This window comes from Ammospiza nelsoni, chromosome 9 (genome assembly GCF_027579445.1).
Source record: "Ammospiza nelsoni isolate bAmmNel1 chromosome 9, bAmmNel1.pri, whole genome shotgun sequence".
Classification (NCBI taxonomy): Eukaryota; Metazoa; Chordata; class Aves; order Passeriformes; family Passerellidae; genus Ammospiza; species Ammospiza nelsoni.
The window spans coordinates 30,571,566-30,583,783 of record NC_080641.1 but is presented as its reverse complement, the minus strand read 5'-3'; the positions used below and the strand labels follow the sequence as shown (position 1 = coordinate 30,583,783).

The window sequence follows — 12,218 nt, the reverse complement described above, 5'->3', positions numbered from 1 at the left end:
AAATCCAAGTGACTGCCCTCCAAGGGAAAAGCAAGCTGCTCTATGTATTTTGGCAGCAACCTGCTGGGCAATCAATACCCACACAGCTCTGGAAAAAATCCCCAGAATTGTGGTGTTATGTGAGAAAGATAGGGTTAATGCAGAGAGGGAAGGAAGGGAAGAGATACTACGGGGCAAAAAGGATTTACATCTACAGAGAAAAACAAGATTCTTTCATTCCACAGATGGTGGAACAAAATGCTTACTAATATAGTATCTCCAAGGACTTGGATACATAGAACATCAGATAAGATTTACACTGTAATAAACTCATTCAACACATCTTCCAACTTAAAACAAAACATACTTCTCTTCATCTCCAGATCGTGGAAGAAATTCCCGGCTACTTACAAAATCCTTCACAAAATCTAAAGAATTACAGGTGGAAAATAAGTCAAAGCCATCAGAAATGAATCTGGAACAGATTCCCAGTATTTCAGCTCCTTTGTTACTGGTTCCAGCACACTGCACTGACTCAGCACAAGAACCACTGAACTCTTCAGAGCCCCAGGTTAACCAAGCCCAGTTCTCTGTCCTCAGTATTGGATGGTGTCAGGCAACAAGCTCCTTGATGTGATGCACTAAAAAGACAGATCAGCACTACCCCTACTCAGCAGTTGCTGGGAATAACACTCAAAATAAACTTCTCCCTTTCATATCACATTTATTTAAGAACTACCAGCACATTATCCACCTCTCTTCTGCAATAAACAACAGCAGCCCACTGCCTTTGCTTTCTACAACACCTGCAGAAAATCCAAATGTGCACCTCCTCACCCACTGCCCTTCCCCACCTGGCAGAGAAACAAGATTAATTTCATTTTGCTTAAATTGATATGCAAAGCTCAGAGCTGCAGAACTTGAAGTGGGAATACAAATTTGATTCTGCCAGGCACCTTCAGCAGATGACTGGGGCAGGGTTTGCCTTCACCCCACACTCATCACCACAGGGCACCTCAGAGATACTGGAGGTGTGGCACACCCAAGATCAGAATGAGCTCTGTGCACCACACAGACCAGAGGAATCTACATCCTCAGAAAGCAGGACTCATATTTTACTATTATTGACACCAGTCTTCAACCTTCCTCTTAAAATCCAACAGTTCAAAACGAGAGGAAAAAAAATCAAAGCTGTTGAAGAAGAAAATGAAACAGATGAGAGAACAGCTTCATTGACTGGGTTAAAAGAAATGCAAGAGAAGTACAATAAACAATAACTGAGAAACAAAGGACTCACAAACCCACAAATATCTACACAATATCACCTCACAAATATCTACAATTTTTGTGATGTAGTATCTTACAAACTTCCAATTATCTGACTGGCCAACTGGTCAAGCAATAAATTTTATGCACATTCATATGATTTGCCAATTCTTCTTGAATTTATAGTAACTACATACACTGTAAAATCATATTTCACATGGCTTGGCCTTTATTTTAGTGTTCCTAAATCGATCTCCTAGTTCACACTTGGAGTGCAAACAGCTAAGACAACATGTACACTGAGTTCAAAGCAGAGTTTTGACACAACAAAACTGAACCTAGAAACAAGAAAAGCTCCTGTAATAGTCAGTGTCATTCACAGATAAAGAAGATATTATGTGATTTAGAAAGCTCTTTGATCCTCTTCTTCCACTGAACATTTACCCATTTCTTTTAAGTGCATCACACTACTTTTTGGAAAAAAGTACTGGTGTATGTTTTTCTATTGATAATCTGCTATGAATCTGCTAAAGTATTGCACCCATATTGTTTCCCTAAACAAAATTTTAAACTTAGAGTGGAATAGAGATGTTGTACCCAAAACCTGTGTAACATTTCAGTTTGATTATGTATTAAAAAAGGCTTCAGTATATTGTCAGAGTAAATAAAAACTTTCCAATTCCAGTAGTTTTTAAAACTGCAAGAATCCAGAAGGCTGTTAAGTGCTACTAGAGCAGCCAGAGCTCTTCTGTAATTGATAGAGCACACACGAATCTCTGACCCAAGTATGGCCTCATTTCAATTTATCACCTGATAGGAAATGTCCTCTGAATTCTTTGTGCTCTGGAAAGAGGAATGACAAGTTCCTCCCAGCTACCATTTTACTAATGAAAAAAATCTCTTCTGCAAAATTGTACTACAAGTACTCAATAAAGAAAGTTCTGAAACACTACCAGTCAGCATGGTAATAATTTGGTGTAAAGCATTTCTTTTCTAGCTCTTAACTGGACAAGGGATCTTCTCAGCTCAATAAAGAAAAGCAGAAAACACTTCAAGCATCTTTGATCATGCCTAATTTCTCTAATGAAGAATAGCTGGGAAACAGCCCTAAAATAGTTTTTAAACTGAATTCTACAACATTTTCACACACAGAAAACAGCAGAGGAAGAAACACATCCAGTTTTGTGTACATTATGCTTTAGTGCTTCTTTGTAGCTACTGCAAACATCAGTTCAGCTCGAGTCAGGCCAAAAACCAGGATGACACCAGAGAAGTCACATTTACTGCATTGCTTCTCATACAAACCCATCCCCTCCACAGGGTCAGCAGCACTGCCTAAAGCACCAGCTGATGCCTCAAGCCTCCATGGGAAACCTTCCCACCTCTGGCACTGTGCTGGAACCAAATTACAACAGAAATACAACAAAACAGTGTTTGAAAAAATTGTTAAGCGCAATGCCATTTCCAAATGTAAAGCCCTACTCAAGTCCACTATGCCATCAAGCCCTTAAAAACAAAAGTTCATCAAGCTTCCTGTGGATATTAAAAAGAAGGAGAATCATAGGAAACAAGCAGCATGCAATAAAATGCCTGACAGACAAACCTAGAAAATCCTAGCAGAGCTTACTGGAAAGCTTCTGGGCCTTCAGTGTGTTCCCTTAAACAACTGATACTACTGATACCCCACTGATTCATAGACAGGTTTGTAACTTCAGTTGCCATCAAAATATCAGAGGTATGATATGAACTATAACACATATAGCAAGAAAGAAAAAGATATTTATAAATTCTATATACAATACAAATACAAAATATAGAGGGGTATAGCTATTAGCATTATCTGCAAATAATTCCATATGAAAGCTGATCATTTCTACTCAAGAAACACAGAGACAAACAAAGCAACAGTGCAAGTGGAAATCCAGCACTGAAGTCCACATTTTCCTTTGCTCGGTGTACACTGGGGACAAACATGTGAAAAGCTTGATACATGAACACCAAAACTTCAAAGCAGAACATATGGTCACACTGCTGCATGTTGACATCTCCAAATGATCAAATCTCACATGAAAACAAACCAATGTTGAAGTTTCCTAAAGCTCTCTTTCCCCAGCCTTCATAACTAACACAACTACTGCCTTAGTTTACCCTCAGACTGAAGATGTCACACAAGCTCTTCAGAGAGCACTCCAGCTGCACACTTCTAAAACACAGAGGATCTACAGGTTGTGACTCTACACCTGCTTTTCACATAAAGTTTATCACCTTTGGGTTTTTTGCCTTTTTTTACTGTAACAGAACTATGCCTGTGCAAATCTCAGCTGGCTGGGCTTGCTGCTTTACATCCCCTCTCCCAGAGCAGATCGGGATGAAAGAACAGGGAAGGAACAATTTACCCTCTGTGGACACCCTGATGTTCCTGGCCATGCATTCTTGCCTTCAACCTATGTTTTTAAATTAATTCAATTTCTCTAGTAACTACCTTTAAAATAGTTTAACTGACACTTTATGGATTTCCTCTGCCACTCATGTTAAGCCTATTTGATGCTGATGTACTGCTTGGAGGGCTGTTATTTCTGAAAAAGGAGTACCAATATCAGCCATCTCTGCTTGTCTCTTGCAGCAACACAGCAGTAATATAATTACCAATGGAATCATCCAGTAATAAACCAGACTGGAATTATTCAGTGAAAGAATACATATAAACTCACCTTAAAAGTATTTTTCCTATTCTGTCTGCTATGGCAATCTGAATAGCAGCTAAAGTGAAATACAGCCAAACAGATAGTAGGTAGGAATGTACTTTACTTGTATGTAAAAATAAAATTATCATAGAGATAAGACCAGTAATTATTCTTTACATATAAATTATATTTGTGTGCCTTATGATAAAGGTCATTTACTTTTATCACACTGATTTTTCAGTGTGTATTTTTTTTGATAACTATATAGCATGTTTTGCTCTAGTCATTAGTCCAAAAAGTTGTATCAATACATATCCTGAATTCTGTTTTCCTGAATTCCAATTCAAGTAGAAGCTACTATGTCAATAAAAGATCCCTGATGTATATTTTATATCATCCTATCCATCTGCATTAATTGACACAATTTTCACAATATTACAAGACATAGCCAACACTTCTAGCTAACACAGAAGTAAAAGCTGTCTCTATCAGCTCAAACTCAATGCTTTCAGTTACTTTCAGCCATTTACTTTTGACTTTCTATTGCTTATCAACACAAAAAGCTTTGTCAACTTGCAGTACCATTGTACCCTTCTCAATGCTTTACAGAAACAACAGCAGGGAAAACCAAGCATATTAGTTCACATTTCTATCCACATAAAAGTCTGAGTCTCCTAAAGAATCACAAATAGAACCATAAACAGGCCACCCTTCAATTTCTTTAATCTCAATCACATTACAAAAATAAACATTAGCCTTTATATAACACTTTCAAAGAAGCCTATGAATATACTGGCATCTTACAACAGTGTTCTGGAAAAGATCACAGCTTCATCAGCACACAGACTAACTGTGCACTGAAACTATCACTCCTCAACTGATTTTCAGTTAAGAGAATCAGTTTTATTGGGAAGATTCTCAGCTTAGTATATAGAAAGGATTTTTCTGATCAACAAAACATGAACATACAACTTCTTCTCAAAACCTCTTTTTGGCCAACTTGAATAAAAGCAAAAGACCACTCTAATCCTTTAGCAAAATAATTTCCAGGTAATTTTCTATAGATAGCCTGCAAACTGAAAAACAAGCAAGCTGTTTTCTGCCAAAGCTGGCACAGCAAGTGGACAGACTACAACAGACATTAAAAGCTTATCATTCTTTGGCCACAAGTTTTAATGCTGCATCTTTGTTCAGTCTCTACCTTTGTTCCCTCAGACAATCACAGCCAGACTTTATGCCAGGCTAAAAAAACTGTATTTCATCTCAGCCTTAGCCCCAGGCCTCAGATCCTGAAATGAGTGTGTGTTTGAAAGTATTTAATCCCCAGCCTCGTAACTGCCTCAGAGCTAACACAAAAATAACACCCAGGATCAGGAGTCAGCACGGCGGCTTTGGGGTGGGTTTCTTCCTTTCTCACACACTAAAGCAGGCACCATAAAGCAATGCAAATAAATCACAGTGTGTCAGAACATGGTAACTTGTTCAGGGCTGATCAGGGCTTCAATTAGAGGGGGAGGCTTGTTTGAAATTTTAAACCCTTCTTCAGCTTCCATTTCAGATTCCCCAACTCTCTGAAGAGATTTTTAAATTTGTCTCTCTTGGGTCAAGGAGACTGGTCTTCTCATTTTGCATCACATGCCTTAACTTTATAAAAAGAAGCACACTGAGGGTTCAGGCAGTAACAAAGGATTTGGATGTATCAGCCACTGAAGGTGTATCTAAAATCGGGATGTGTTCCATGACTTGCTAATAGAAGTTAATTACAATGTTTTAAAGCCTTGCCTAGTCAGTTAAATGCTGCCCAAAGAAAATAAAAGCTTTTATTCAGGTAGAGCATCTTTTTTATTATTACTATTTTATTTGTTTTTACACAGCTCCTTACAGGTTTGGTTTCTGTCTGGACCCAAAAACTGAGGGCAGTGTTATTCAGAAATTCTAATCTGAGCCAATCACACTTAATAAGAAGATTGATAGAATTCAGTTAACTTTTAATACCTGAACTGAATGAAAATATGTGTAAAAATGACACTCTCTGAAAAACCTCTTTCATAAAATAATAAGGAATATCCTGTCTATAAATAAAGAAGATCGTTAACACGAAAACATAAAGTCTATCAATTTCCATCTGCTACTTGTTTCTCTGTCTGGTTAAGAAGATAAAAACATTTCTCGAGCCACATTCTGCCACAGGCACCTATTTAGCCATAACATTTATGAGCAAGAAACTAGCCTACCTCTGCAAAAAGTCTGACATGTCAACAGTGCCAGTTATTCTTAGAGTGAGACATGACCACAATTTCACGTAATTAGAGATGTTATAAAACGCATCCCGCCCGCTCTCCCCATCCCCCTCCACCACTACCACCATTGCAGGAGTGACTTGTTACACATCGCGATGAGCAAGTAACATTCCCTGCCCGGGGAGAGAGCGGAGATCAGGCCATAAAAAGGGCACGAGATGCAAACAGGGATCCTCCCTCCCCTGCCCGGCCCGGCAGCCGCGGCTGCCCGGGCACAGCCTCGCCCTGCCCCGCGCGGCTCCCGGGGCGTCCCGGGGGGAGCAGCAGCTCCTTCCCCATCCCCGGCATCGGGAGAAAGGTGCCCCGGGCGAGCGGGTCACCTCCGGCCGCCCGGGGACGGAGGGGGAACGGCGGGGAGGGAGCTCAAGGACCAGGGCGGCCGCCGGGGAGGGCTGGGGGGCGATCGCTGCCTTCCCCTTGGTGGCGTGCCGAGGACAAGGGCGGCGGGGCTCGGGGGCGCCCGGAGCCGGCAGGCCCAGGGCGCTGTCGGCGATACGGCGGCTCCACCGAGGCGCCGGAGCCCTCCCCGCCCGCCCGCCCGCGGGGCCTCGCTGCGGGCGGCAGGGGCCTGGGGAGCGGGGTACCCCGGCCTCCCGGGCCCGCGGGCTGCGTGCCGCACACCGCTCACTCACCTCGGGAGGCAGCAGGCGCCGCTGGGTCTGCATGGCGAGAGGATCTCCCGGGTCCGCCCCGGGAGCGCTGGGGGCCGGCGCGCCCTCGCCGCCGCCAGCCGCGCTCGCTCGCTCGCTGCCTCCGCGGCCAAGGCCGCCGCAGCGCCCGGCAGCAGCGCCCCCTGCCCGGCCCCGGCGGCAGCGCACGGCACTGCGGCACCGCCGGGGAGGCGGCGCGGAGCTGCCGCGCCCCCGCCCCGCGCCGCGGGGTCCGCGCCGGCACCCCCGCACCGGGCCCCGGGGTCCGCACCGGCACCCCCGCAGCGGCCGGACAGCGGAAGCAGCCGCCCGCTCTGTCCCCGCGGGGACCCGCCGAGCCCGCGGCCCCCGCAGCCACACACACACATACATACACACAGAGGCGGGGGCGGCACCGGGCACCCACCGCCGCCACCGGGCGCTGCCGGTGCCCCGCGGCCGAGGGACGCGCCTCCGGGCACCGGCTGCAGTGTGCGTAGTGTGACCACTCCACAAAACCTGGTCAGAAGGACACGCGGCTGGGAGCCGAACGTGTGTTATCTCGCCATTTCGTGTTGAGCGTCTCCACAATCGGAAAGGGACAGCATCCTGCGGGACGCCCTCGGCCGCACCGAGAGGTGCGAGGCCCGGAGCCATCCCCCGGCAGACACGTTCAGTCCTCAGCAAAGAGGCTTCCAGAAATTAAAAATAAAAAAAGAAAGAAAAAAAAGAGAAACGCAACACACAAAAAGAAAAAGAGAGGGGAAAAACCAAACAAACAAAAAAAACCAACCCCACACATACCAAATAACAACAAACGACCACGCTCGTTCCCCACAGAAGCCGCGATGGCGAGCCGGCAGGGCACGCCAAGCCGTGACACCGCGCCCGGAGTCTCACCCGTTCTCTCTCCAAGAAGAGGCGGCCGCCCATGCCGGGAGCGGGACTCTTCGCCTGGCTGCGGGCGCTCGGGAACTCCAGGAACTGTCACTCCCCGCGTGTGCCGCGGTCCGCCGGGCGCGGGCTGGGCGGGGGGCGGCCGGTGCCGGGCTGCGAACCGGCACACCGCGCCCTCACCGCCGCCGGCAGCCTCACCCGGGCGAGCGAGCGCCCAGCGCCTCACGAACCCCCCATCCCACGCGTCAGGAGCCCCTCACTCCTCACCTCGGGAACCTCTTGCCTCAGGAGCCCCTCATCGCTCTCCTCAGGAAGCCCTCGCCTTATAGGAACACCCCATCCCTCGCCTCAGGAACCCCTCACCTCGGTTCCCCCTCAGGAAAGGCTCGCTTGGTGCCAGGGGAATGGGAAGGAGTCGCTGTCCCCTCAGCTTGGTGCAGGTCTGTGATCTCCCAGCTGCAGCAGGGCCATGTCAGCCTAGGCAGGAGGGAAAGGTGAGTGTGGTGGCTGCTAATGCAGCTGCACGGCCATTCCCTCTTCCCAGGCCTTCACACTTACAGGCCATCCCTTTCCGGCAGGTTGGGCTTCTCCATTAACTTGCCGCATATATCAGTGAATGCGGTGTAATGAGCCCCGGTGATAAAATCTAGGCCTCCTTGCTCCAAGAGCATCAGCCCATCCCGCTTGAAATGAAAGGGAAGCACTTAATGTTTATTCATTGATTCTGGTGGAACTATGTGCTTTTCAAGCGAAAAATATGAGATACTCCCAATCAACTGAATCATCAATCCATGGGCAAATAGCTGAGGAGATAAAAAATGCTCATCCATCATAGCTGGGAGTAGCATGTTAATGGTGATGGAATTTATTTACTCCCATAAAGCATTCCTGGTTAACCCCAATTTGCTATCTCTTTAGCAATTAGTGTTGTCATGCTTGTGAAGCACAGTTGAGGGGTTCAGATTGGTGCAATACACAATTACTGTCTTCAAAATGGTTCTCATGAAACACCTCAGACTGATAAACACACAATATGCCTAACAAAAAAAAAAGGGAAATTAATTAAAGAGTGAGTGGTGTAACCTCCGTAACCTCTGGCCAAATGCAAGGCAGTACATAGCTTTGCCATCTGTGAATATCACTACCATAATTTTGTTCTACTTTTTTTCCTCTGGATACAGCCATTCATTGGGATGTCTTCTCACCAAACATGGAGAGGTTTTTCCTGAAGGGTTGTTTTGCAAGAAGGCAAAACATGAAGGCATGCAAAACATGAGTTAGGAGCAATGGGAATCATCTCTATGAGTTAAGGTGATGGGACATGGTGTCATTCCCCGTTCCTCCTGGGTATCTTGGATGCCTTGTGACTTGCTCCTAATGAAGATGTATCTGGAGGAGCAGCAAACTCCACAAGCTCCAGGGAGCTGCTCCAGGCACTTGTGGTGCCAGACACCTGAGCTTAGAGCAGGGAGATTGCCCATCCTGTCTTCTCAATGTGCTCCCTCTGCTAGAAGAAGAAACATTTCAATATTGATAGTGAGAAACACTGTGTACAAACCAAACCAATAATTTTGATCCCAAGCCACAGCAAGGCTGCAAGACCATGGACCATGACCTTTCACTTGGCACAAGAGTCCAAATTACAAACTCCCAAATGAATCTGCAGCTCTTCCATGTCCATGAGCCTTTACAGTGTTGTCATAAGAAATGGTGCCTGATGTTACCCCACATGACAGCTTCCTATTGAGCTTACCACCTCTTTTCCCAAGTATTTTTCCCAGTTCTTTATGAGAAGCTACCAAGAAAAAGGCATAAAGGAGAGCAGAGAGAAGAGGATACTCCAATTTGCAAAAGGCAGGGGATGGGAAAAGGGGAAAGAGGACCATAGTTAGAAAGGTGAAAGGAACCTCTGAGGTGCCCTGGTTGCAGGGAGCAGCACAGAGTTACAGGGTCCATACAAAGATGTGTGTAACATGCTGGGATCTAGGAGTTGCAAGGGATTTAAAATGATGCCAGAGTAATCTTTGAGCAACAGAGTTAAAGACAAATAAGAGGATTTTTTAGCTACGTGGTGAAACTTGCAGAAACCTGGAGAAAATGAAATTTCATAATGTCTTCATTCTGTTTCTAGGTAGAAATAGTGGAATGGTTAACAACAGTGTAGGAAAGCAGAACTCAATAATTATTCCTGGTCTGTTTTTGGGGAAGAGCCATATGATACACAAATAGATGATGATGATGATGATGATGATGATGACGACGACGATGATGAAATACATTCCATTACAACAAGCACTGAGGAGGATGTTAAACAGAAGCTAATGAAGTTGGCTATCAGCAGATCCAGGTAACTTGCATTCAAAAGTGTTAAAAGCACTGGCACAGAGTATCTTTAGACCATTAATGTTGATTTTCAATAAATCTTGGAACACTGTTAAAGTTCCAGAGGACTGGATGAAATATTGTACCCATATTTTAAAAGGGTAAACAGGGTGACCAAGGTAATTACAACCTGCCAGACTGACAAGAATTCTGGGTAATAAAATGGGACATTATCTAGATTACTTGATTGAAAAAGAATTAAAGAATGGAAACACAATAACTGCAAATTAATATGGAAAATAAATCTTGTGAAAATAATTTGATTTTTTAAATGGCATTACAAGTTTGGTTGATGAAGGTAAGTAGGCCTGCAAAATATTTGTTCTGGTGACTTGCAGCATTTTAATTAAGAAGCCAAAATGATACTGACTCATCACAGCACTTATTAAACTGTTGAGACTCTAGCTAACTGACAGTTACAAAGTGGGAAAATAAAAAGTCATCATCAAAGAATGTGTTTCTGCATCCTGTGGCAATTAGTTCTACACTGCATTGTATTGATATTAATGGTTTTAAGAAGAACATAAAATCATCACTTAAAGAGTTTGCAAGTGATGTAAGCAATAGGGATTAATAAATAACAAGTCATGCTGCAAAGTAGCTGAGACAGCTTGATAAAAATAAATGTGCATTTCTGTACAGCCAAATGTAAAAGCATGCATCAAGGAATAGAGGGGGTGATTATAGGATGAGAGAATTTGTGCTTTTACAAGTTAATGCTCCAAAACCTCAAGAATCATCACATATAATCAGGAGAAAATAAGCAGGTGGTGTGGTGCTGTAGCCAAGAGGATAATGCAATCCTTGGATTTATAAACAGGAGAATATAGAAAGGTCTCTATTTTTCTGGTACTAATCCCACTGCTCCTGAAGTCTGATACCCAAATTCCTTAATTCCTTAATAGAAGCTGAAAAAGAGATGGCTCAGAGAAGATCAATAAGAATGATTTAGACTGAAAGTGAAAAGGTTCAATCTATTTCAGTGTCAAGAAAGAAGGTGAAGGGGTGACTCAATCACAGGTTTTAAGGACCTTCAAGAGTCAGTGAGTGTATGCAGATGTATTCATCTTCCTCTGAGGTCTCTTACCAGGGAAGGTAATTAATCACAGGACAGTTTAGGACAGGACAAGCTGGATTTCCCAGCATTGGGAATGTCAAAATCAGGCGGTCGTAAAAACTTAATTTCGACAGAAGCAGGAGTTCAGTCCTGTAAGTCTGCTCCCTGGGAAATAGAACTCTGTGTCTGTAGCTGTGCATTCTGGCTGCTTGTCTATGCAGAAGCTGATTTCCTGGGGCACTAAGAAGTAACAACCTGTCATCCCTTTCAGCATCATCTGACACAGCTCATGTGCTGCTCAGCACATGATGGGAGCAGCCGTGGGGATGGCAGTGTTTGCGATGGTTCAAGGGATGGGTGGACTCCTTCACAGAAGGCAAAGCCTTTGAAGCATATTGCATACCAAGATAACTTTTCTCACTCAGGAAGCCTGAGACATGCCTTGCTGGAAGCTGGGAGGACACTCCTGACAAGTGTGACTGTGTGATTATCCTGCTACTAAACTCTTCCTCTGGCATCTGCTTCTGGCCACTGTCACAGACAGCACATTGCTCTTGTGCAAAGCAGTCTCTCAGGTCCACCCCAAAGCTGACCCACGCCTGATCTCTGAAAAGTGCAGTGGGAAATTTAGTGTGAGCAGAGAACAGATGCTTGATAACGTGCATTGCACAGGAGAGGGCAAGAACCAGTGGAGAGAGCAAGAATTCTCAATATTAGAAGGTCAGAGGCTGACTTGGGTTTTGTACACAAGGCTCTGGATGTCTCCAAAATCTGTCACTGAAGCATTCAGGAGTCTCCTGGTCTGATCTGGTACCATCAAAAAACTAAAAAACTTTGCAGCAAAATTTTCATTACTTTCCCAAAGTAGTTCCTGATACAACTGCTCAGCCTTCTCCTGATATGCAAGATCTCGAGGAGGAAAGGCCTGTGCTGTGAGCCTGAGAGTCCAAACCTCTTGTGTGACTGAAGCTTTTATTCACAGTTCCACGGAAGAAAATGTTGGCTTTTTTCTGCACAGTTGCTA

The 12,218-nt window shown here is 44.5% G+C and overlaps 1 protein-coding gene across 2 annotated transcripts in view; it reads right to left on the bottom strand.

Moving 5' to 3' along the window:
- ZFYVE9 (zinc finger FYVE-type containing 9) overlaps window positions 1–6,994 on the bottom strand; it is a 55,143-nt gene extending 48,149 nt beyond the window's left edge. Inside the window, exon 1 of one of the 2 annotated variants that reach the window (XM_059477824.1) lies at window positions 6,862–6,994. The gene's annotated coding sequence lies outside the window, so the exon portion shown is untranslated. The remainder of the gene's footprint in view (window positions 1–6,861) is intronic. The other variant, XM_059477825.1, reaches the window with a different exon arrangement.
- Between the last annotated feature and the right edge of the window lie 5,224 nt (window positions 6,995–12,218).